The 27348-nt window shown below is 37.0% G+C and overlaps 1 protein-coding gene across 2 annotated transcripts in view; it reads left to right on the top strand.

The window, feature by feature from the left end:
- LOC149822544 (uncharacterized protein At1g51745-like) overlaps positions 1-27348 on the top strand; it is a 39485-nt gene that overhangs the window by 9579 nt on the left and 2558 nt on the right. The gene's annotated exons all lie outside the window — the stretch shown is intronic.

The following is a 27348-nucleotide window of genomic DNA, read 5'->3' as shown; positions in this document are numbered from 1 at the left end:
TATAACACTCTCTTTTAACCTTAATAGCTAATTTGACATCCTCATTTCACCATGATGTATCCTTACCTAGCGGTGCACCGCCTTTAGACTCACCCAATACCTTCTTAGCCACCTTTCTCATGCCTCCCGCTATCTTATTCCACATTGATTCTGAATCCTCCTCGAGACACCAATCAGCTTCCTTAACTACCTGCTCTACAAACATTCTTTATTTAGCTCCTTTCAGTGCCCACCACTTAATTCTAGGATCTATCCTATGTCTAACCCTTTTACGACATTAGCTCCTTTCGGTGCACCCTCCTCCTTTATCCGGGCTTGGGACCGACAATGTATAAACTAAACAGTTATACACGGGCAGAGATATGCATTTCACTCATCTGATGAAAATAATTTTTTAAGTGCAGTTTTATTCTTTATTAGACTTTGCATTGTCAGAAAGTTCGTAGCAAATATAATAATTGCTCTACGAATCAATTCATCACCATTGGTGTTCTTTTTCATTAAGCTCAAACTCATGATTGTAAATAAACTTTGTTATTTCTTAACAACATTTAACTGTTTGTTTTATCTCGTCTATGTTGCTGATATCTTCAAGCATGAGGTCTATGCATTGGGCAACACATGGGGTCCAAAAAAATGTCCCATAATTTTCTACCAATTCTTTACATGTTGCTCTATAATTTGTTGCATTATCAGTGATAAATTAAACTATATTTTTAGTCTTCACCTTTTGCACAATTTCATCAAACACCCTGAGCAACACATTTGTTGTCTTGGGTGTATCAAATTTATAGATTTCAAAAGCATAGTTCTTTTCAGGTAATAGACACGAAAATTTATCAAGGTCTTTGTTTTTCTGTCAGTCCACCCATCTGCCATGATGTTACATTCGGTTTTCTTCCACGACTGCCTCATCTCATCTCATCACAATATGCCTTCACTTCATTTACATTGACATTTAAAAAATTTCTCCTCAAATCATAATATGAAGGCATTTTATATCTAGACCCAATACCAGTTATGACATCTGCCGTGGCTTAAAAAATGAAATAATTTTGCCAGAATGCAGACATCATAAAACCATCTCTCAACCGTGACATTCGCTTGCTCGACTAAATGTTTTGGGGTCATAGCAGTGCGAATGTCGGGCTACGACCCAGAGCCAGTCCTAGGAGGGAAAAAACTCCTAATAGAGCCTTTAACTCTACCTCCTCTAGAGGAACTCCCTTCTCCTCTTCTCTTTCTCCACACACTACCACTACTATTAGCACCAACCACACCTTTCCCCTTCGTTATAGAGCTTAGTGGTTTTGATGCTATGTTAAGGACTTTAGGATTAGAAGTAGGAAGCTCATCATTTACATCATAAACATCATTCCATTGCTGCACATGCCCCATTTTTGCTTCATTTATCTCCTCTTGTTTTTTTCTTCTTCTCAAAGTGGTAAGCAACGGTTGACATTGCCATTTTCACGGCCTTCGGTAAATTCCTTGACGTACATGGAGAAACATTGTGATGTGTTCTGGCCAAATGATGCTTAAACTGGGAGATACCACTAGAAAAAGTATTATGGCAAAACTTGTACTCGATTTTCAATTGATTTCCACTTGTTACTTGAGTGCCCCATTGCCATGCCGGGTCATTTGATGCCATCTTCCTCCAAAAAAGCTCAATAAGAAGCAAATAATATGGTTTGTTTTACCTAACCCACATTCTTGAGTGGAAAAAGGGTGGGAATGCATTCTTTCTTGAGCAAACTGCAAAATCCCTCTTCCTCGCACATGGATCGGCCCCCAATTCTCTCTCACAGTACGGCGTGGGTTCTCCTATAAATCTATAATGGTCTCTACACAAATGAGAAACTCGACCCTCATGAGGTCTTTAAAACCCAAAAAATAAAAAATAAGATTCGACCCTTTTTACTGCGTGCTGAAGGTGTGTCTTACGATACATGATTGTATTGTACAATGCAATTGATATGAATACGATACACACTTGTATCGCGATGCGAGTATGTATTATATCGAAAATTCTCATAGTAACTGCACATATCATATGATATGGTACAAAACTTCTGTTTTATACAATTTCAAAACCACCCTTATTTTCATGAATTGTGGACCGTTGATTCACTGTCTAAAAAAATGAAATCTTGGTGTATTAAACATGAAAAAACCTTCTAATATACTAAATAAATCATACTAAATACATATGCATGGTTAGATTTACCATTTGGTGGCTAGATCTATGCAAACAAGAGTGTGTACCACTGTGGTATCATGGTACAGAACCACCATATATTTTTCCTATATATATAGGCTTATGTAACACACCTTTTAACTTAACATGGTGAAATTGAGTGAAGTCACAATAGGATGCTGAAAAACCGGCATCTCCTTGGTTCATGTAAAACTATCTAATTTTAGGTAATTTAAATAACAAGGATATTAGAAAAATGTGCAATCACATGGTGAATTTCTTGTTAAATAGATTTGAAGGATAAATAACGGGGAAAAAGAGTGGGATTTCTCGAATCCAATTCTTAATAGAATCAATGTGGATAGGTGGGTTATTTTGGCATCATCTTGAAGGGATGCAAAGATGATTAACAAATACATTCAAGGGGTAGTCCGGGATGATTAATTTAATCATCATCTTACATGTATAAATTTCAATGATTTAGATTTAATCATCTTGTAAATATAACAAATATGCTAGGAGTCTAGATTGTCTATGGACCTTGTGCCTAGATAAAATTTGGAAGGAAAAACCATTTCAGTGGTTTCCCATTCTAAATGATGCGTAACATATAATATGTACATCAATGTTATTAAAAACGCGCCTCAAAGCGCAAAAAGTGCCTCTCGCCTCAAGGAGAGGGCCTTTGTGCCTTGAGGCGCAGGTATAAAGCGCAATACCCCTAAGGCGTGCACCTCATAGGCCGTGAGGCGAGTCGCGCCTCGGACTGAGGCGCACACGCCTCGATTTATTTGGCTTCCAAGCCCTTATCTCACACCGTTTTCAAGGGGAAGGCTTAAAGGCTTCCATATTAGTGATATCTCCATGTATCTTCATAGCAATAAGGGCGAAACACGTTGCATTTCACAATCGTTGCGGGCCAACATACTTCCAAGATCGTTAACCTTTGTAACGGTTTGAACGCTGGAACGTTGGAGCCGATTCTCAATGATATGGAGCACGACCCAGGGTCTAGCCCAGCATTGCCAAGTGGGTATTCAAAAGTCCAAAATTGGTTCATTGGATAAGGTTCTCATGGACGAAATATGGAGGAACTGCAATTACGCGGTGCGTCCAACAATAGGTAGGGCAGAGGGAATTATAATGGCCTGGCACGAGGATTTGGTTGGTCTGTGGTGAATTTGGGAGATTTCTCAATTTTCATTCTTTTCCTGAATGGTGATCCCTTATCGTTCATCTTAACGGCAATCTATGAACAGTGCATAAGTGCCCGTAAAGAACTTTTTTGGAGGGAGATTGAAGAGGTTGCTCGAGTATTCACCCCCACAAACTTTGAACTGTTGGTGTGGAGGGTGACTTCAACTCACTCTTGATAGTTGACGATTCCAATGGTGTGCAGCAATACACAAGGAATATGCGGAGGTTTGCTAAATTTTTTAGATTTCAAGCTAAGTCACACAGACTCGGCTAGGGAGGCGCCGCACCCGAGTCGACACGCCCCGACACGGGTGCGGACACTGTTGCGGCTTAGGACACAACCCAGACTCGGTCAACGAATCGAGGCCGAGTCCATCCTCGTTTTGGACTCGATCAACGTTGACCGAGTCCAAAATGTCCATTTTAGGCCAAAAAAATGTTTTTTTTATATTTTTTTAAATATTTATATATATATATATATATATATATATATATAGCATGAGTCTCAAACATAAGCCCCAGGAAAAAAAATTCCGGGGGGCGCTGCCCCCCCCCCTGGACCCCCCTGAAAAAAATGAATTATTCTTTTACTAGGAAACATACTTTGGAGTTGTTTCAACATAGAAAACCTTTTACTTTCTTGTAGTGTGAAGTTTTTATGTATTATGCCAAAAATCTGTCCAAATATCAAATATCACAATCTAAAATACGTTTTTACTAAACTACAGAGGTCACGTTTGTAGGGTCTAATCCTTCAGGCTGTCAGTATATTGTTAGAAAACCCAATGGGGTTTGTTACTATATTTTGGACCCATTTTTCTTAGGCCCCTGCAAAAACATAGTTGCAGGTGTTGTTTGCTTGATCTAAACCAATAGATCTGTTTGTCATTGCTTATTTACTAAAGAACATGCTTTGGTTGTTTTAACAAAAAAACCTTGAATATTTTATAAAGTTTCAGTGCAATATGAGCCATTGATTTTTCACCTCTCTAAAAAATACATATGGGCATGAAAAGTACCTAATCTAATACATGTTCTCTATTGAGGAAACTATGATAAGCACACCTAACACTTTATATAAGCAAAATCACCTGCAACCTTTTGTTTTTTTGTCTAGGGCCTAAAATGGGTCCTAACTAGTGTGTTTCCTCCCTTTTATGCTATGAGCAAATTTATACCCTTAACAAAAATTAAAATGACATGTTGGTTTCAGGCGCCACCATGAGAATTTTAGTGATTTATAAAAGTTACATTTAATAGCTAGACTTCAGAAATGCACAATATATTTTGTAAAATCATTAAATTGCTCATGGGATGGCAATTAATGCATGAAAGTCACATTTTTCTAAAATTTATTAGGGATGTAAATTTGTGGTGAACTTGCTAACATCCAATTGTAGAAGTTTACAACTCCTATTTTGTGATTTTACATAAACGTATAAAATTTGTTAATTACTTCAGTTGTTTTCTATGTCACATGGGTGTGGGTGCGGGTGCGACACGGGTGCGGCGTAATTTTAAAATTTTTGGACACGGGGACTCAGCTATATATATATATATTATTTTATTTTATTTTTTTAAAAAAATTATTTTATTTTATTTAAAAAGTGCACAGTCACAGCACTGTGCACTGTGCACAGGCACTGTGCGCACTGTGCACAGGCACATCACTGTGCACAGGCACAACACTGTGCACAGGCACAACACTGTGCGCACTGTGCACATGCACATCACTGTGCACAGGCACAACACTGTGCGCACTGCGCACTGTGCACTGTGCACTGTGCACTGTGCACTGTGCACTGTGCACTGTGCACTGTGCACTGTGCACAGGCACAAGCACAGTAAACAGGCACAGGCACAGGCACATGCACTACGCACTCTCTTTTTATATAAAAAAATCGTTTTTTTAGTTTTTTCAATAAACATTTTTGGACTCTGTCAAAGTTGACCGAGTCCAAAATGTGGACGGACTCGGCCTCGACTCGTTGACCGAGTCCGACTCGGCGTTGACCGAGTCCGACTCGGCGTTGACCGAGTCCGACTCGGCGTTGACCGAGTCCGACTCGGCGTTGACCGAGTCCGAAGCCGCACCCATGTCCGCACCCGTGTCGGGGCGTGTCGACTCGGGTGCAGCACCTCCCTAGCCGAGTCCGTGTGACAGGTTGTTTTCTGATTCATTTACTTGTCCCTCTTTGATTCCTTCTCATTTATTAGTGTAACTTGGTGGCTGCCCATTTAGATTAATACCTAATGCTGTTTTAATTAGTTCACATTTCAGTGACATTATCTATATATATATATATATATAAACCACCTAACATTTCACTTATAGTGTTAGCTGCCTGCTTTTAGAATTTTATGTTTCAGACACATTTGGTAAAATATATACATATTTATATAGGTATATACTTGTTTATGTATATATATACATTTATATCTGTATATATTTATATATATTATGACGTGATTAGTAATGTTCTCTAGGGGCATTTTAGTCTTTTTTATTTTACATAATAGTAGCTGCCCATTAGGGGCAGCATTGTAATTCCCCCTTTTTCTTTTTCTTATTTTTGTCCTTTCACTAAAGTGAAAGGGCACTTTTGTAAAGGGCTCATAGAGTCGTTAGGGGACATTCCATCGACTATATTTATAGCAGTTGGGAGTCCCCAAGGCTCTATGCACCCTCTTGTTGTCTATTTAAAGGGGCTTCTTGCCTCTTTCTTGTATGCTTTTCTCAAGCATTCTTAATAGACTTTATTTTTATATTTTGTGTGCTCTCTCTATCGTATACTCTTTGTGAGTTGGTTGTGCTAGCCTTTGTGGCTTATTGTATCTTGCCTATTAGAGGCTTTTGTGTTTATGCACTCTTTGTAGCCCTTGGTGGCATTGTATTCGTGGATATTTGGGTTTCATTACATGGTACAAGAGACCCTAAGTGTCTACACTCTTGGGCCTAATTGATTGAAGTACTTGTGAGCGATCTACTCAAGCGAATCTCTTTTCTTCATCTCTCTCCTCTTTTTATCGTCATGGCCGACAAAGATGCAAAGATCGATCTTTCATTCAAATTGAATGTAACCAATTGCATAATGTGGTCGGGCGCTATGGAGAACAACCTCAAAGGAAAGATACTTTGGGGCTAAGTGACACAGTTCCCGAGCAAAAATTGAAGCTCACAAAGAATGAAGGAGGTCAAGAGAGCTTTAAATGAAGAAGAATAAAAAAAGCTATTCAAGAATACCAATCCAAAATGGTGGATTGGGAAAGTGACCATGATAGGATATTGGCATGGTTCATGAGCAACATCGAGTTTAAAATTTGTGCAAATCTTACAAAGTTTAGAAAAGCCAACAAAGCTTGGTTTTTTATAAAAGGTATGTCTATTTGAGACCTTTATAAAAAGGCCTTATTAGGCAATTTTTCTTAAAAAAAAGATAAGATCTACAAATAAAGGAGATATGTCTATTCAAGACTATTATAGCACCTTATCCCCATTATGGGATGAACTTGCTCTTCTTGAACTCATTGGGGTTTAAAAAGCGATTGAGATGAGGCAACATCAGATGGAGAAAGAAAACTTCTTTCAATTTCTTCACGGCCTCCATCCTAAATCTGTGGAAGGGGATCTTTGCTCCATAGAATCGATCCTCTTCTTCTTAACGAAGCACTTGCCCAACTTTGCCAAGAAGAGACAATGTAAAACATTTAAGCCTCCTCATTTTGGGAGGAATAACTATGGAGGAGGAAGAAAAATTGTATGTCATTTTTGCAATGAGCCAGGACATATCAAACCCGATTGTCCAAGCTTAAGTAGTAAGCGACTTCCATTGGAGAGAAGACATCCAAAGCAATTAAAGAATCAAAGAGGGATGAAGACATTAAAGCATCCATTGCTCAACTTACGAAAACTCTCCATAATTTATGAACTTTTCTACTCCATCTACTTCTGGTGCCGCAATCTCATTACTTATCGGTATATCTTCTTGGATTCTTGACTCGGGTGCTTCTTTCCATATGACTCTGAATGACTCCTTTTTACTCGAACAAAGCACCAACTCTTTTAAATCCTTTATTTCTACCGCTGTGGTCATCGCAAAAATTTTTCCCTTCCCTACGGTAGAGAGGGGAAAACGTTTCCGCGAGTCAAACTTTGACCAAAGTTTGAAAATTGTTTTGAAATACTTTCCTCCGTTTTGAAAATAGCGGGAAATATTCCGAAGAATGAGACTCAACCTGTCAGTACGAGGTTCGACCGTTCCTGCCGCCTTTAACAGGGTTAATCGAACCAATGATCAAATGTGTGCTTGACTTAATTAAATCATCAAAATTGTGTTCTATCCTAAACGCACAGAGAATTCAGGCATGTACTTGAAATTTTGTAAAATGCAAGTTGAAAAACATGATGTATGCTTGGAAAAGGTTTTAGAGTTGGAAAAGATTTCTAAGACAAAAGGTGGAAATCGATTTCTTGAGGAAATCCTGGGAAAATGGAAAGAATTCTCGAGAAAGGATAAACATTGAAGGGAAAATGTTTGTCTGGAATCTCCAACTTTGCAAAATTTCTTTAGAAAATGATTGAAGATTCATAGGAAAATTCTTTTGAGACAGGAAATCGAATCTTAGAAAATGAGAATCTTAGCCTTGAAGCATTGAAAATCGATTTTTGATTTTTGAGAATGATGAAAAACTCTTTTTTGAAATAATTAAAAATGAATTCTAAGAAAAGAATATTTTCCGGGAAAATCACGGGAAAACTAGGTTCGGGAAAATCCAACTTTGAAAATTTTCAGAGTCTCTTGAGGAATCGATTTCCTTAGAATGAATTTTTCTTGTGAAAAAGCATGAGAAATGCATGTAATTTCATGATGCCAATGATTTGAATGGATGGAATGCACTTTGATAAAGATATTCAGAAAATTTCTGAGAAATTCATTGGGAAAATGTGTATTAAACCAAAGTAAATTCTTTACATATTCCTGTTAAAATATATGTAATATATATATATATATAAATATATTTATCATACACTACCCGATAAGGGGTATTTCTGTAAACTCGCCCAATAGGGGCATTTTAGTCTTTTTCTTTTTCTTCTATTTTCCCTTTTTCTTTTTCTCTTTTCCTTATTTCTTTTTTGCTGTTTTTTTAATGTACTTTTTGTGCATTTAATGCACAGACATTGGGGGGCCCAACAAATAGTCGTTGGTCCCCCAACGGTCACAATTGTGACCGTTGGGAGCCCAACGACTCCTTGTTGGGACTCCCAATGGTCCCTCTCTCTTGCTTTTCTCTAACTCTCCCTCACTCCTCTCTTGCCTATAAATAAGTGGGATCTCCCCCTTTGTAAAGTGTGGCTTCTTCAAGCCCTTTAGTGCATTTATAAGATTTTATGCTTTCTAGCCATTATTGGCTTTTGTGTATGTCCTCTTTTGGACTTGTTCTTGATTTCTATATGTGAATGTCCATTGTAGGACATACTTTTCTTTTTCGCATATTTCATTACATGGTATCAGAGCCCTGGTTGTGCTCTTGATTCATATAGCTAGTTGTCTTGTTTTATCTCTTTCTTTGTTTGTCCTCCATTCTTGATTATATAATGGAAGGAGAACAAAAGATTGATCTCTCCTTCAAGCTTAACGGTACTAACTACATGATGTGGGCCACCGCCATGGAGAACAACCTCAAAGGTAAAAAGCTTTGGGGATATGTTATGGGCACCATTAGGGAACCTCAACTTGAACTTACAAAAATTGATGGTGATCAAGAAAAAGCTCTAGAAGGAAATGCTCGCATGAGGGCTATTGAAGATCACCAATCCAAGGTAGAAGATTGGGAGAGTAAGCATGCAAAAATTCTTGCATGGTTCATGAACAACGTGGAGCTAAAGATTTGCGCTAACATTGCTAAATTCCGCCTAGCAAATGAAGCATGGTTCTTTATGAAAGGTATGTATACCCAAAAAGACCTTGCTCGTCAATTCTTTATCCAAGAAAAAATCCGTACCATTAAGCAAGGTGAAATGAGTGTAAGAGATTACTATAGCACTCTTGGACCTTTATGGGATGAGCTATCCCTTCTTGAACCCAAATGGGTATCTAGTGAAGATGTGGAGATGCGAAGAGAACAAATGGAAAAAGAGCACTTTTTTCAATTTTTACATGGGCTTAGGCCCGAATATGAACAAGTTAGGTCCTCCCTTCTTCATAGGTCTAAACCGCTTCCTTTGGAAGATGCCATAGCCGAAATATACCAAGAAGAAACACGTCTTGGCATGATTAAAGTAGGAGTTGAAGTTCTTGCCGTATCTAAACCCGGCAATCATATGAAAACATATAAGCCTCCACACTTTGGGAGGCAAAACAACTACAATGGCAATTATAGGAAAGCCATTTGCCATCATTGTCAAGAACCGGGTCATATAAGACCTAATTGCCCAAAGATAAATGAACCTCCAAAAGGGAAAGTTGCTATTATTGAAGGAATCCCACAAAAGAAGAAGGAGCCAATGAAAGGGAAAGAGTCCTTTTCTCTTGCTCAACTATCCGAAGCACTTCAAATTCTACTCAAATCGCCATCAACTTCGGGAGCCGCCATTGCCTCTTCTTCTCCTCCAGGTACGCCCTCTTGGATTCTTGATTCTGGAGCATCTTTTCATATGACCCCTATTGAAAATGGACTATCCAATGTATGTAGCAACTCCAAAAATTCTTTTGTTTCAACCGCCGATGGTACCTCTTTACAAGTTAAAAGTTTTGGAACCTTAGATTTTTCAAAAGATTTTTTTGTGCCAAATGTAAGAGTAGTACCTCAACTTAATTTAAATCTTTTATCCGTCTCTCAAATATGTGATCATGGATGTGAAATCTCCTTCTCAACCAAGGGTTGCTCTATACAGGATCTCCAGTCCGGGAAGCGGATTGGGCAAGGCCATAGGAGGGGAGATCTCTACTACATGAACCATTTGAAACTTCCCATCAACTCATTTTGTAATCATGTCCAAGATAAAAATATAGAAACTTGGCATCAAAGACTTGGACATCCAAGCTTCTAAAAAATGTACTCCTTTCCTTTTGGAAAGAAATTTTGTAATGAGAAACATTTTGTTTACAAGAGTTGTATTTTTGGAAAAATGAAATCCACCCATTTTCCAAAGAGAACATTTGTGTCCAAAAGACCCTTTGAATTAGTTCATTCGAATGTTTGGGGTCCTTCTCCGGTCATATCAAAAGGAGGATATTCTTACTATGTTACTTTCATTGATGATTTCAATCGATATGTGTGGATCTATTTTCTCAACCTAAAATCCGAAGTTTTTAATTTCTTAAGAAATTTCATATGATTGTCAAAAATCAATTTTCAACTAATATTTTCATTCTTCGATCCGATTCCGGTGGAGAATATCTATCAAATGAATTTTAAGAATACTTAGAAACCAATGGCATTTGTCATCAAAGGTCATGTCCTAGGACTCTCCAACAAAACGGTCTAGCCGAAAGGAAACATAGACACATCTTGGAAACCACTAGGACTCTTCTCATTTTCAAAGAAATTCCAAAATGCTATTGGGCCGAAGTCGCCTTAACTTCCACTTATTTGATAAATAGAATGATATCCTCATCCTTACAAAATATATCTCCATATGAAAAACTCTTTGAAAGAACACCCGATTTTAATAGATTAAGAATTTTTGGGTGTAAGTGTTTTGTCCTCACACATAAAAGAGATAAGTTGTCTCCCAAAGCTATCGAATGTGTGTTTTTAGGATACGGAGAAAATCAAAAAGGTTTTAGGTGCTTCGACCCCAAAAGCAACAAACTATATGTATCCAAAGATGTTACCTTTTTAGAAAATGAGAATGGTTTTGAGAAAAATAAAGATATTGATGAAAGCGAATATGCCTTCTTATTTGATCTTCTCTCTCAAGAAGATGTGACTCCTCACATAGAGGATGTTCCTAATGATTTAGAGGATACTCCTCTTAGTAATGATGAAAATGGAAGTAATGATTTTGAAAATAGGTCAGTTCAAACCTATGCTAGGCGTGGTCAAGAAACTCCCATAAGCGCTTTAGAAAAATATTCTCAAATTTCCAACATAGAAGAAACCTCTTTAAGGAGATCTAGCCGAATCTCCAATCCTCCTAATAGGTTTGTTTCCTATGAGTCACTAACACCTAAATATAGGGCATGCCTAATTGCATTACATTCTTATCATGAACCATCACACTATAATGAAGCCAAAAACATTCCTCAATGGGTTGAAGCCATGAAACTAGAACTTAGTGCCCTTGAAAAGGCTAAAACTTGGGAAATAACTTCATTACCCACTGGGAAGAAGTCTATTGGATGTAGATGGGTCTTCAAGATTAAAACTAAAAGTGATGGGTCATTAGAACGTTATAAAGCTAGGTTGGTAGCCAAAGGATATGCTCAAGAGTACGGAATAGACTATGAAGAAACCTTTGCTCCCGTAGCCAGAATGACTAGTGTTAGGACTCTTATTGCGGTTGCATCTGTTAAAAAATGGCCTATCTATCAATTGGATGTTAAAAACGCATTTCTTAATGGCGAACTAAGTGAAGAGGTCTATATGGATCCTCCGCCAGGAGTATCTATTGGAGAAAATAAAATTCTTAAACTAAAAAAGGCTCTATATGGGTTGAAACAAGCTCCAAAGGCTTGGCATGACAGATTTAGCAATGTAATGACTAGCTTAAATTTTCGTTCATGTTATATTGACACTGCGTTATTTGTGAAAAATACAGGGTCTTCTGTAGTTATTCTACTACTATATGTTGATGATATGATCATCACTGGAAGTGATGAGCAAGGAATCCATGATATTAAGAAAATTTTAAAAGAAAATTTTGACATGTCTGACCTTGGTTTCTTAAGATATTTTCTAGGTATTGAAGTTGCATATTCTCCCCGAGGATATATTCTCTCTCAGATGAAACTTGCTGCTGACATTTGCTCCAAGTCTGGAATTTCGGATGATAAGAAGACAGAAACCCCTGAGGTTATCAATGCAAAGCTAAGGTTGGAAGATGGGACACTTCTTGAGAACCCTACTCCCTACCGTCAACTCGTTGGGTCTCTGACATACTTATCCATCACTCGGCCAGACATAGCTCATGCAGTTCACTCCGTCAGTCAGTTTCAACATGCACCTACAACTGTGCACATGAGTGCAGTCTTAAGGATTGTCAGATATATTAAAAACACCATAACTAAGGGAGTTTTTCTTTCCTCTTCATCATCCCTTGATTTAATTGCTTATACAGATGCTGATTGGAGAGGAAATCCCAATGATAGAGTCTCAACTACCGGTTTTTGTGTTTTCTTAGGTGACTCTATGATTTCTTTGAGATGCAAGAAGCAGCATAAAGTATCATTATCCTCAATTGAAGCGGAATATCGTGCAATGGCCACTACAACCATGGAGCTTGTGTGGCTTAGAAGTCTCCTTTGTGATATGGGCATCGTCATCTCAAATCCTTCGAAGATGTGTTGCGATAACAAGAGTGTTATCTATATTGGAAGCAACCACACCTTCCATGAGCGTACTAAACACATTGAGATGGATTGCCACTATGTTCGAGATGAGTACCTAAAAGGAACCATAGCACTGCCCTACGTCACATCCGAGTACCAGTTGGCGGATTTCTTCACCAAAGCTCTTGCTGCTCCTCGCTTCATGTTTCTTCTCAACAAGCTTTTCGTTGTATCCCCGTAAAGCTTGAGGGAGGGTGTTAAAATATATGTAATATATATATATATAAATATATTTATCATACACTACCCGATAAGGGGTAGTTCTGTAAACTCGCCCAATAGGGGCATTTTAGTTTTTTTTCTGTTTTTTCGAAGGGAACTCCATAGATGTTAAGCGAAGAGATCGTCGAGGACGACGATGGCTTGAGTGGGGGAGGATGTTGCACCCAAAATCTCAGAGAGCTTTGCAACGTGCCATAGGTATGAGACTTGGTGCGGTGCATGGGGTTGAAGAGACGCATGCATGCCACTGATAGTGCTCTGTGCCTAAGCTTGGCACTGGGTTGTGCAACCATTTAATGCACAGCCATTGGGGGGCCCAACAAAGAGTCGTTGGGCCCCCAACGGTCACAATTGTGACTGTTGGGAGCCCAACGACTCCTTGTTGGGACTCCCAATGGTCCCTCTCTCTTGCTTTTCTCTAACTCTCCCTCACTCCTCTCTTGCCTATAAATAAGTGGGGTCTCCCCCTTTGTAAAGTGTGGCTTCTTCAAGCCCTTTAGTGCATTTATAAGATTTTATGCTTTCTAGCCATTATTGGCTTTTGTGTATGTCCTTTTTTGGACTTGTTCTTGATTTCTATATGTGAATGTCCATTGTAGGACATACTTTTCTTTTCCGCATATTTCATTACAATTCCGACTGTGGCCGTGAACATGTTTAGAATTTAATTGATTTAATTCCACAATATTTTGCAAAATGGAAATATGATATGATTTTGAAGATAGCCTAATAGTGTAGGCTCAGTATGACTAATAGGAAGACAGTAAATCTGGGATTCGTCCGTATTCTGACTAGGGCCAAAAATACAGAATCCTCCGAGTTTACTAACTCCTTAATAGCGGGTGCACGTGCCATTCGTGTTCATCCATAGTGGTTTTCAAAGAAAATGCATGATTCATATAATCAGAATATTACAGAAAGAAACTATATGATATGCACCATAATCTAGGCAGTAAAATAAATCTTATTCCAAGATTACATTTGATTGTTATACTGCTGACATAAAGCAAAATAAAATAAATAATAAAAAAAATAGAGCCAAAAGAGACCACATCTTCTGGATTTTCCTGCAAGGTGAGTTAGTACGGGAAATACAATGTACAGAAGAGAAATCAGAAATCTCAGTTTGACTCCAATGAACAGATGATTATGCCTAAATTGTGATGGAAATATATCTATACATGAAAACATAGTTTATAAAGTGTGATTGGAATACACATGAGAATGCCTGAATGCAATGCTTCAATTAAATGAAAATTTGCCTTTTCTCTGAATGCATGAGAATAGGTATATTTAAATGCATATACATCTATCTAAGGTAATGTATATATTCAATGAAGAGAGGTCGTGCCCATGTTTAATGAGGAGATATGTGGGGATATATATAAATAACACTAACACAAAAGGGGAAATGGCTATAACATGGACTAAATGTAGACACCTAAGATTGCCTAATAGGTTATATATGAGTAATCTAGGAATGCCTAAGTAACCTAAGTAAATGTATACCCTATTGAAATGGAGAATGCCTAGATAGCTTAAATGCATGTATTGCTATAATTGCAATATATATGATCAGATTTTTATGCATATGCAGAGATATCGACATATAGAGAATGTATATACAGATGTGCATACCAAAAATTAGGGTGCATATGTTACAAAAATATACAATGATATACCATGAAAACCTCAAACAATATTCTATGGATGTGTACAGTGATAAGCTGTGGGAACTTCATGTGATGGACATTATGAAGTGCAGGCGATGGTGGTTGGGTGATTAGTGCAATGAGGAGGTGCTATACTAATGGAGGTGCAGATATTCCAACATAGGAAAAGGCATTTTTAGGGCTTGGTGACACAGTGAGAGAGCTATTTCTATTAGCTTCAGAAACACTATTAACCTAGGTTTCATTTTCACATACAGAAAATTCTGAAGTATGAACTGTCTCCACAAAAAAAAAAATTTGCTCCTGTTTGAGGGATACACTAATATCATCCACAGGAAACTGTGATATTCATCTTTTGTAATACAATAATTTACATTTGTGGATGGCACCACAGTGGCAGGCTCTTTGATTCTCCTTCTATTCTGATCAGCTAGTGTGATCTATGAAATTCCAATTCCTTGGTGGAAATGAAGATGTATATGGGAGATCATCTTGTATGATAAAGGGACAATCTGATATACACATATTTGTGAATCAGTCCCACTTACCATTGTTCAGCAGAAAGCACAGATACACAGAGCATTAGAAAACATTGCAGGATCTCTGTATATATTAGCCTTTATAATCATATAAACACTTCTCTACCTGAATTATAAGTTCCAACCCTCCAACAACTGGAGATATTAGATCCAATGAACAACATACGGATTCAAGGAATAGTGCACACAAAATTCTCCAAAAGTTTGATCAGATCACTTTTAGGACCAGGTATTAGTTAAACTAATCTAAGATTTTAGAACAGCAACACAAACTTTCATGTTTTGGATGACCCGAATGAAATCAGTGATAGCTCAGGTTATTATATTTCATATAGTAAATCAATTGCAGGCACCGGTCCTTCAAACCCAGTGTAATAAACTGATTAGCAGATATCAGATTTTCAAAATTCAAACAATAGATTGTTCAGCGAATCAGACTCTGACATCAGACTTTTGGAATTTAAGCAGTAAAATTGACTTCTGCGGCTCATATACACAGAAGAAGGGGTATGACCATATCGGTCATGTTGCTGAGCTGAATCTGATATGAATCAGATCATCTTTAGTTCCTGAAGGTGATTTAAATCAACAAGAAAATCCTGAGCTTACTCATTACGGGAGAGACTCAGAGAAACCAACTGAATCAGTTTGGTGAGACACGATCAACTCCTCATTCTACGAGTTAGAGATGGAAGCAGATGGGTCGTTCTTTACTTCTCTCTTACATTGGAGAAATTGAGGGGATGTGGATATGGAACGAGAGATTAGTAAATCGAATGGCAGCGGAAGTGATGACTTGAGGGAAACTTGAGAAATGTAGGCCATGATCAGGGTATACTGATCTGATGATACACTGCAGATGGCTTGCAGGCATCATTCAAGGCCCATTTTTTTTTTAGACAGATCGGTCTGATGGCCAGGACAAGATCGTGATTTTTCAGCAAATCAGATCTGATGCTCCCACCCTCGAACCATAGGTGTGAGCAGGGCAGATCGATGATGCTGAATGAATGGCCGACCAGGGGGATATGAATGATGACGCTTGGGCAGCCTATGAGATCATGAAACACGTCAAATTTAACCAAAGTGCACAGAGTTATAATAACATGCTGTTAAATAACAAATGAATGAAGAACAAGGCTGCCAATAAAGGGGGTTAAAAAAAAAACGATGGAAGGGATGTAGCCAACAAAAGGGGCTATAACTCCTATCGCACGATGAATATCAATACTGCTATAGGCATATTGATATTGCATAACATGCTTCAATGATGATGGGAGACGACTGTGAAAATGTCTACGAAGAGACAATAAGCATATAAGCATAAATACTTAAAAAAGAAGTGCACGAAGGCACTCTCACAACACTTGAACACAATACGCAAAAAGCGTATAAATAATAAACATGCAATAATGCATGTATTTCATAAAAAGGAAGCAAGTGCTTGAGACTCTCAAGCTTGTTTTACAACAAGGGGGAACACCCCTATTTATACAAGAAAGAAGAGGTGCAAGAGGGGGCTCCCCAACGACTCTATTGGGGAGACCCCCAATGCACCTTTTTGAATATGCAAAAAGGAAAAAAATAAAATAAAAAGAATTACAAAAATAAAAGGAAAAAATTACAGCATATTCCAAATGGAATATGCGCAAAATGTAAAAAGACGGAAATACCCTTTTCGGGTAAAAAAAGAAAAATGTATAAATATATATACTTATATATAGAGATACGTATACATATAACATATGTATACGTATCTCTATGTATATAAGTATATATATTTATACTTACAATAATGTTTTTGAGTATATATTTTAACACCCCCCTCAAACTTACGGTGTGATAACCGCAAGTTTGTCAAGAAGGAAATGAAATCTAGGCGAACAAAGAGCTTTTGTGAAGAAGTCCGCAAGTTGATACTCAGACGTCGCGTATGATAGATCAATGACCTTCAAGTATTCTTCCCTGACATAATGGCAGTCCATCTCTATATGCTTTGTTCGCTCGTGAAAGGTGTGGTTTTTGGCAATATAGATTGCACTTTTATTGTCACAGCACATCTTTGTTGGTTATCTGATAGGCACTCCCATATCTTCCAAAAGGCGTCGAATCTATACAATTTCCATGGTAGTGGATGCCATGGCTCTGTATTCGGCTTCAGTGGATGACAGAAAGACCTTCTGTTGCTTTTTACATCGCCATGAAATCAAAGATTCACCTAAGAAAACACAAAAACCAGTGGTGGAGTGACGGTTACTAAGGTCACCTCCCCAATCTGAGTCAGTATAAGCAAGTAATTTTAAATAAGAAGAAGAAGATAGAAATACTCCCTTATTTACTGTGCCCTTTAAGTATCTGATGATGCGAAGAACAACACTCATATGAACGGTTGTGGGAGCGTGCTGAAACTGACTGGCGATGTGTATAGCATGTGACAAGTCAGGTCGAGTAATACTAAGATACATTAACGAACCTACCAACTGCCTGTAAGGGGTAGGATCGGTTAAGGGAACACCATCGTCAATTTTCATTTTTGCTCCCACAACTTCAGGAGTTTCGCATATTTTGTCATCAGAAATCCCGGATCTGTCAATAATCTCACAAGCAAGTTTAGACTGAGATAGAAAATAACCACGTTGCGAATAGGCAACCTCAATTCCAAGAAAATATGTCAGAAAACCCAAGTCTGACATCTCAAATTTTGAAGTCAAGACGAACTTAATACCCTTGTCTCCTTGAACATCATCACCTGTAATTAACATATCATCAACATAGAGCAATAATATGACAATCCCTGCCTTAGATTTTTTAGTAAATAGAGTAGTGTCAGTATAACATGAGGAGAAACCATTTTTCAACATTACACTGGTAAATCTGTCATACCAGGCTTTGGGAGCCTGTTTCAAACCATAGAGAGCCTTTCGAAGACGAAGAACTTTATCTTTAGGAATCTTCATGCCTGGTGGGGCATCCATATACACTTCTTCGTTAAGATCGCCATTTAAAAAAGCATTTTTCACATCCATTTGAAAAATGTTTCAATTTTTAATAGATGCAATAGTAATGAGACATCTAACTGTAACCATTCGGGCTACAGGAGCAAAAGTTTCTTCATAATCAATTCCATACTCTTGCCCATACCCTTTTGCAACTAAGCGAGCTTTATACCTTTCCAGGGATCCGTCGCTTTTAGTTTTAACTTTAAAAACCCATCGGCAACCTATAGTTTTCTTTCCTATGGGTAGAGTTTGGAAATCCCAAGTTTCAGCCCTTTTGAGAGCACTAAGTTCATTTTGCATGGCTTCTTGCCATTCTATACATTTTTTAGCTTCTTCAAAATTCCTTGGCTCAAAATAAGAGTGAATGGCACTAAGACAATCCCTATACCGGGGTGAAAAAGAATAAAAAGAGACAAAACGAGTTGGCGGCCTCCTATTTCTCTCAAATCTTCGGTGATCGAGAGTAGGTACAAGCTCACTATATTGGTCAATGACACTTCTAAAGGTGTCTTGGTTTCTACGGGAGTAGGTTATCGGATCACTTGAAATCCTGTTTTCTTGATCATTGAGAGGGTTATGTTCTTCAACATCACCATCATTTCCCTCATCGTGATTTGATGATACATCATCATCACTAGATATATCATCATTACTAGCCAATAAATCAAAAAGGAATGAGTAATCAAAATTTTCTTGTTGAGAAACATTTTTTTCAAATCCACTCTCATTTTCTAAAAACGTTACATTTCTAGAAACATATAACTTATCATCTCGGAGATCATAACAACGAAACCCTTTTTGAGTTTCGGAATACCCAAGAAAGGCGCAGGGGATAGCTTTGGGAGAGAGCTTGTCATTTTTATCCGTAAGTATAAAACATTTACACCCAAAAACACGTAACCTATTATAATCAGGTTCAAGTTTATATAAGATCTCAAAAGGGGATATTTTTCCTAATATCCTAGATGGTAAGCGGTTTATCAGATAAACAGAAGCGAGGGCTGCTTCAGCCCAAAAGTTCTTAGGAATGTTTTGAGAAATAAGCAGGGTCCTAGTGGTCTCAATGATGTGCCTATGTTTTCTTTCGGCCAATCCATTCTGTTGAGGGGTTTTAGGACAAGACCTTTGGTGAATAATTCCGTGATCCTCAAGATATGTTTTAAATTGGTTGGAGAGATATTCTCCTCCAGAATCACTTCTAAAAATCTTTATATTACTGTTGAATTGATTCTTGATCATTGAGTGAAAGGTTTTAAAACATGTAAAAACTTCATGTTTGTACTTTAGGAAATAGATCCATGAATACCTGGAGAAATCATCCACAAAAATAACATAGTAAGAAAAACCTCCTTTTGAAACAACAGGTGCGGGTCCCCAAACATCGGAATGAACAATTTCGAAGGTTTTAGATGAGAACATAGTTCTTTGCTCAAAAGGTAAACTTTGCATTTTTCCGAGAATACAATCATTACAGGAAAATGAACTTTTACATAGATCCTTTGCAAAATGTAAATAAGATAACTTGGTGACATTAGGATGACCAAGTCTTTTGTGCCATATGTTTATATCTTTGTTCCGGGCAACATTACAAAATGATTTTGGAACTTGGAGAGATTCCATATAGTATAAGTCTCATTTTCTAAAGCCTTCCCCAATCAATTTCCCGGACCGGCGATCCTGTATTAAACATTTGTCACATGAAAATTTAATATCGCATCCATGGTCCGAGAGTTGAGAAACAGAAAGAAGGTTTAAGTTGAGTTTAGGTATAAATCTAATTTTTGGAATGAAAAAATCTTGAGTTTCAAAATTACCTATTCCTTTAATTTCAAGAGAGGTTTCATTCGCAGTGGAAACAAAGGATGGAGAAACATTTTTTGAAAAATCGGAAAGTGAAAACATGTTTGGGGACATATGAAAAGATGCACCTGAGTCCAAAAGCCAAGAGACTTTACCTGGAATGGAAGAGGTAGACACGGCGGCACCGGATGTAGCTCCCTTGAGAAGAGGTTGAAGGGCTTCCACTATTTGATTCAACGAGAGTGACCCACTTGATGATGCCTCTTCCTTTTGTGGTACACCGATGGTGGCCATAGCGAGAAGCCTCTTCCATTTGGGACATACGGGCTTGATATGCCCCGGTTCCTTACAAAAGTGACAAATAGTCTTGCTATAGTCCCTCTTTCCTCTTTGTCCACCATCTCCTCCTTGATTTTGAAATTTGAAATGAGGACTATAGGTCTTTACATTATTTCCGGGTCTTGACACGACATTGACCTCATTGTTTTCTTCATGATTACAAGGAACCACAAGAACATTTGATCCTTGTTTACATAAACTCATACGAGTTTCCTCACCACTTAATTTGGTGAGAACATCTTCAAGAGATGGAGGAGTAAATGAGGATAGAAGTGATGACCTTATTTGCTCAAATTCCGGTCTTAACCCATTCAAAAAGTTGAAGAACCGATCTTCTTCAAGTTGCTTGTGGCGGAGTTCAATTGCCTCTCCACTCCATTTTGGTTCAAGCATGGAAAGCTCATCCCAAATGGAGGAGAGATTGACATAATATTCCCTAATGGACATTTCACCTTGAGTAAGGGAGAGGGCCTTCTTTTGAAGGTAATACTTATGGGATAGATCTCTTGATGTATACATTTTCTCGAGATAATGCCAAGCTTCCGATGCTTTTTTGAACTTGATAATGTTGGCATTAATCTTTGTTTCGACGGATGCGAAGAACCAAGAAAGAATCTTGAAGTTCTTCATTTCCCATTCGTCGTGCTTCTTGGAGTATTCTTTAAGAGCTTTGATCCTTTCCTCTCCCTCAAGAATCTTGATTTCATTTCCGTCCATCACAGTTATTTTGGGTTCCGGTTCCGGAATTGTGCCTTGCACATAACCCCATAATCCTTTACCTTTTATGTGAGCCTCCATGTTCCCGACCCAAATATGGTAGTTGGACCCATTCAACTTGAAGCCAAGAGCGAAGTGAGACTCTTTTTCACCCATTAAGGAGTAAAGAAAAGAAGAAGGCGTACCAACACAATGCTTCAACTTCTAGCTTGCACAAGATCCTTTTAAAATATTTGAGAAGCAAGATCCACCACTTCAACTTCTAAGAATCCGAAGGCACGGTTTTCGAGGCACTCGAAAAAAGAAGAATCCCACGATCCTTAATCACCAACCGAGCTCTGATACCATGTGAAAATGTCTACGAAGAGACAATAAGCATACAAGCATAAATACTTAAAAAAGAAGTGCACGAAGGCACTCTCACAAAACTTGAACACAATACGCAAAAAGCGTATAAATAATAAACATGCAATAATGCATGTATTTCATAAAAAGGAAGCAAGTGCTTGAGACTCTCAAGCTTGTTTTACAACAAGGGGGAACACCCCTATTTATACAAGAAAGAAGGTGCAAGAGGGGGCTCCCCAAAGGAGTCGTTGGGGAGCTCCCAACGGTCACAATTGTGACTGTTGGGGGCTCCCCAACGACTCTATTGGGGAGACCCCCAATGCACCTTTTTGAATATGCAAAAAGGAAAAAAATAAAATAAAAAGAATTACAAAAATAAAAGGAAAAAATTACAGCATATTCCAAATGGAATATGCGCAAAATGTAAAAAGATGGAAATACCCTTTTCGGGTAAAAAGAGAAAAATGTATAAATATATATACTTATATATAGAGATACGTATACACATAACATATGTATACGTATCTCTATGTATATAATATATATTTATACTTACAATAATGTTTTTGAGTATACATTTTAATAACGACAGGAGGAAAATAATAGCGTACATGAAGAAAACAAGGAAATCTAGAAAAAGAAAATGCTCAAGACACCAGTTAACAGAACAATAAAGAAAGAGATGGAGTATTCATTTACCGTGACTGGTGCTTCAGGGTCGACTTTCGAGAACCAGTCGAAGGGTAGGCTTCTGCAGGAAAAGGGGTATTTCTTCTGTGTGCCTTGCAGATCTGTTGGAGTCCCTTGATTCTTCGGCTTGAGGAAGATGGAAAATAGGAAACCGTGAGGTGCGAGTGAACGAGAAAAGGGGGAGGCGATTGAAGAGCCAGGGGAGACCCCATAGCCAGCGAGAAGCCCCCTTTTTAATGATCGCCCCCTCTCCTTTATCCGAGAAATCCGAGCTTTTCAAAGCTCTTCAACCAAATTTTGAAGAGGTTTAAAAACCTTAAAACCGAAGTTCAATTTTTTTTTGAAAATTCGCTCTTTTAGAGGGGGACGACTTCCTAGCTATTTGAAAATTTCGGTTCATTTTACCTAAAGTTTAGGTAAAGTGACCATTTTTGAGGAGGGCTCAGATGTGGCACCCTCTAGGGAGTGGGACCCACATCTACCTTTTATTGTTTTAAAATTCAAAACAAAGGCTAAAAAATGAAATTCGAGACTTCTTTTTTTTTGGAATTTTCAAAATAAAAACTAAAAAGAAAAAAATGAAATTCAAAATTTCTTTTTGGAATTTTCATAATAGAGACTAAAAAGAAAAAAATGAAATTCAAAACTTCTTTTTGGATTTTTCATAAAACTTTAGACTAACTTACAAATGAGAAATAAAATTTTGCTTAATTGCGAAAATTTTGAAAGAAAGGTGGCCTTTCAGGACAAATTCCTAAAACGATTTTTCTCTAAAATTGCTGATAGAGGGGTAAAATGGAGAGATTTTATAAAATTCAAATTCCGTTGGGAATAAAATTCTACGCTCAAAAAAATCATCCCCTTCTTTAAGTAGAATCGATCCATTTGATAAAATTTGAAAATCCATATTGAAAACTATCCGTTTTCCTAGAAAGTATTTTGAAATTCGGGGCCCTGGGGGTTAAAATGAGAGAAATTGGCAATTTAAAAAACCCTGAGATTTGAAATCAATTTTGAAAGAGTTACAAGTCGAATCTGGATTGAAAATTTTGAAAATCAAGAGTTATGGATCTCGAGATGACATGTTGTGCTGTGAAGTGATATGAAATGTTCATGCGATGATATGTAAAGACATGTCTTATGAAATGCAATTCTGGATCAGGAATTGGTGATTTTAGTCTCCTGTCAAGGGTAAGACTTTGAAAATTTATGATCTGAAAATGCTTCTGAGCCTAAATAAAGAAATTTTGAGAATCGGGGTGAAATCTGGACTCCTGCGGGATCCGAGCTCAGAAAATGACCATATTGCCCTCTGAGAATCTCGGGGGACAGACTCTGATGATTGTATGGAAGTGTGAGTGAAAATTTTAGGGTGTTTACAACCGCCAATGGTACATCCTTAGATGTTAAAGGAATAGGAAACCTTTAAAAAGTTTTGGGCAAATCAAAAGAATTTTTGGTTCAAAAAATTTAAATTATTCCAAAACTTGACTTAATTTTCTTTTCGGTTTCTCAAATATCCGGTCATGGTTGTAGAGTTTCTTTTTCACCTACGGATTGCTTTGTACATGATCTTCGGTCTGGGAAGCTGATTGGGTAATGCCATAAGAGTGGAGACCTCTATTATATGGACTTTTTGTCTTTACCTTTCAAATCTTTTTGTAATCATATTCAATCTAAGGATGTTATCACTTAGCACCTATGTCACAGGGATTCGGCTAGCAGGGTGTTGCACCCACGTCGACGCGATGCAGGTGCGGCATCGGGTGCGGTCAACACACCTAGGGACATTTTGGTCCAATTTTTGGACTTAAAAAAAATTTGCCAAGAATTTTTTTTTGCCCTATATGTCAGGGATTCTCCAACTAGGTGTTGCACCCACACCCGATGCGGTCAAGCTGACCCTGGGTGTAGTCAACACACCCAGGGTCATTTATGTCCAACTTTTGGACTTTATATATATATATATATATATATATATATATATATATATATATATATATATATATATATATATATATATATATATATATATATATATTTTGCCGCACCCCCGCACCGAGGTTTTTTGAAAGTGCCGCACCCCCGCACCTAGGTTTTTTGAAAGTGCCACGCACCCGCACCCATGTGACAGCTTAGCACAAAAGATTTGGTCATCCAAGTGCCTCCAAATTGTATCTCTTTCCATTATTGAAGAAATTTTGTAATGAAAAAAAATTTACTTGCAATGATTGTATTCTTGGCAAAATGCATTCTTCTCCTTTTTCTAATAGTATTTTTGTTTCAAAAAAAACCTTTTGAGTTAGGTGCATTCAGATGTATGGGGACCGATGCTGGTCATGTCAAGGGGAGGTTACTCTTACCATGTTATTTTTGGTGATGACTATATGAGGTATACTTAGGTTCAAACAATCACCTGTATCGTTAAAGATAATTTCTTGGCGAGGGTATTTTTCAGAGAGATTTTCAAAAGTTGATAAATCTCGAGAAAATCTTGGGAGTTTAAAAAATTGAAAAAATATAAATAACAACAAAAAACCCAAGAAAATAATAAGTTTTGTATTAGTTTTTTTTTTTTAAATATATAAAGAAACATGTTTTAAAGGTTTTAAAATATAAAAGAAACAAAAAATAGGAAATGCAAACTTAAATTTTAAAACAAAAAAACTCAGAAAATATCGCGTTATTATCGCTATATGTTCTATTTGCCGATATTTCAAAAATGTCGCAATATATTTTTGATATTATCGACAACCTTGAAATTGCTGATAATATCGCAATATTTTCAAAATATCGACGATATTGGTGACTGGGTTCAAATCTTTGATGTTTTTTCAATCTTTAAAGAATTTCATGTTCTAATCAAAAATCAATTTCAAACTAATATATCTATTTTTAGATCTGATTCGGGTGGTGAATACATATCAAATGAATTGTAAAATTATTTTAGACAAAATTGAATTATACATTAAAGATCTTGCCCCAAAACTCATCAACAAAATGGTCTTGCTGAAAGAAAATAAAGGCATATTATTGAAACAACTAGAACACTTCTCATTTAAAAAAATGTTTCAAAAATATATCTTATCAATAGAATGCCCTCTTCTTATCTAAAAAATATTTCACCATTTGAAAAATTATTTTAAATATCCCCAGATTTTAAAAGATTAAGAGTTTTTAAGTGTAAATGTTTTGTTCTTTTTTAAAGAAATGATAAAATTTCACCAAAAACTCTTGAATGTGCTTTCATAGGGTATGGTGAAAATAAAAAAAGATATAGATATGATTTCAAAAATAACAAACTTTACATTTCAAGAAATGTGACATTTTTAGATGACCAAAATGGTTTTGATCAAAATGAACCTAAGTAAGAAGTTGATTACTTTTCTTTTTGACTTATTACCTAAAAACAATTCCGATGCATCAATTGATTGTGGTAATGAGAGTATCTCTCTTGATATTGATAAAGATAGTTCCTTTGACCGGGATAACTCCTTTAATGAGAACTCCAATGAAGTTTGTGTACTCGGCGTGAAGGAGAAAGTCATTAAAATGCTTTTGAAACTTATTCACAAAATCTTCCATTAGAAGAACCTTTACCTATAAAAACTCCTAGGATTTTTAGGCCTCCTCAAAGGTTTGTGTCCTATGAATCTTTTTCCCCGAGACATAGGGCTTGTTTGATGATGCTCTATGCCTTTCATGAACCCTCTAACTTCCATGAAGCCAAATAACATTCACATTGGGTAGATGCTATGAAATAAGAATTAGAAGTTCTTAGCAAAGCCAACACATGCGAAAAACTAAATCTCTACCATTAGGAAAAAAAGTCTATTGGGTGTCGATGGGTTTATAAAATAAAGACCAAAAGTGATGGCTCTTTAGAAAGATACAAAGCTAGGCTAGTTGTAAAGGGATATTCGCAGGAGTATGATATTGATTATGATAAAATCTTTGCTCCTGTTGCTAGAATGACTAGTGTTATAACTTTAATTGCCTTAGCATCCATCAAACAGTAGCCTATTTACCAATTAGATGTAAAAAATGTTTTTCTCAATGGTGATCTTTGTGAATATGTCTATGTGGATCCTCCTCTTGAGTTTGATATAAAGAAAGAAAAAGTTTTTAAACCAAAAAAGTCTCTTTATGGTCTTAAGCAAGCTCCAAAGGCTTGATATGACTATTTTATTTAAATTGTTATTGATAGTGGATTTGTTTCTTGTTATACTGACATCGCCCTTTTTGTTAGAAATACAGGAAGTAGTATAACTATTTTGATATTTTATGTTGATGATATGATTTTCACTGGAAGTGATAAGAAAAGCATTGAAACAATTAAAAAATGTTCTTAAAAGAAGTTTTGATACATCTGACATTGGATTTCTAAGGTATTTTTTAAGTATTGAAGTTGCATATTCTCCTAGAGGGTATGTGTTCTCCCAGAAGAAACTTGCATCAGATATAATTGGAAAATCTAGACTAACGGACAAAAAGAAGGTAAATACTCCAAAAGTGGTTAACGCAAAGATGAGGGTCCACGATGAAACTCCTTTAGAATATCCTACTCATTATCGTCAGTTGATTGGGTCCCTTATATATTTATCTATCAATAGGCCAGATATATCACATGCGGTTCACAATGCAAATCAATTTCAACACACCTACAACTCGTCACATAACAACTGTCATGCGTATTGTCGGATATCTGAAGGAGACATTGACAAAAAGGCTTTTCTTATCCTCTTCTTCATCTCCTAGTTTAATTGTTTATACTGACTTGATTGGGGTGGTAATCCCAATGATCGTATTTCTACTACCGATATTGTATTTCTTGACGATTCACTGATATCATGAAGATGTAAGAAACAACAAAAAATGTCATTGTCTTCCATTGAAGTTGAATATAGGGTGTTGACGACCACTATTACTGAAATTGTATGGTGCAGAGTCTGCTTAACGACATGGGAGTCACCATCTCTACTTCTTCGAAGATGTGTTGCGACAACAAAAGCGCAATCTACATTGCCAGCAACCACACCTTTCATGAACAGACAAAACACATAGAGA

The sequence above is a fragment of the Nuphar pumila genome, chromosome 11 (genome assembly GCF_984573655.1).
Source record: "Nuphar pumila chromosome 11, dmNupPumi1.hap1.1, whole genome shotgun sequence".
Classification (NCBI taxonomy): Eukaryota; Viridiplantae; Streptophyta; class Magnoliopsida; order Nymphaeales; family Nymphaeaceae; genus Nuphar; species Nuphar pumila.
Note: the sequence above shows the minus strand (reverse complement) of the source record. Positions and strands in the feature narration are given on the sequence as shown.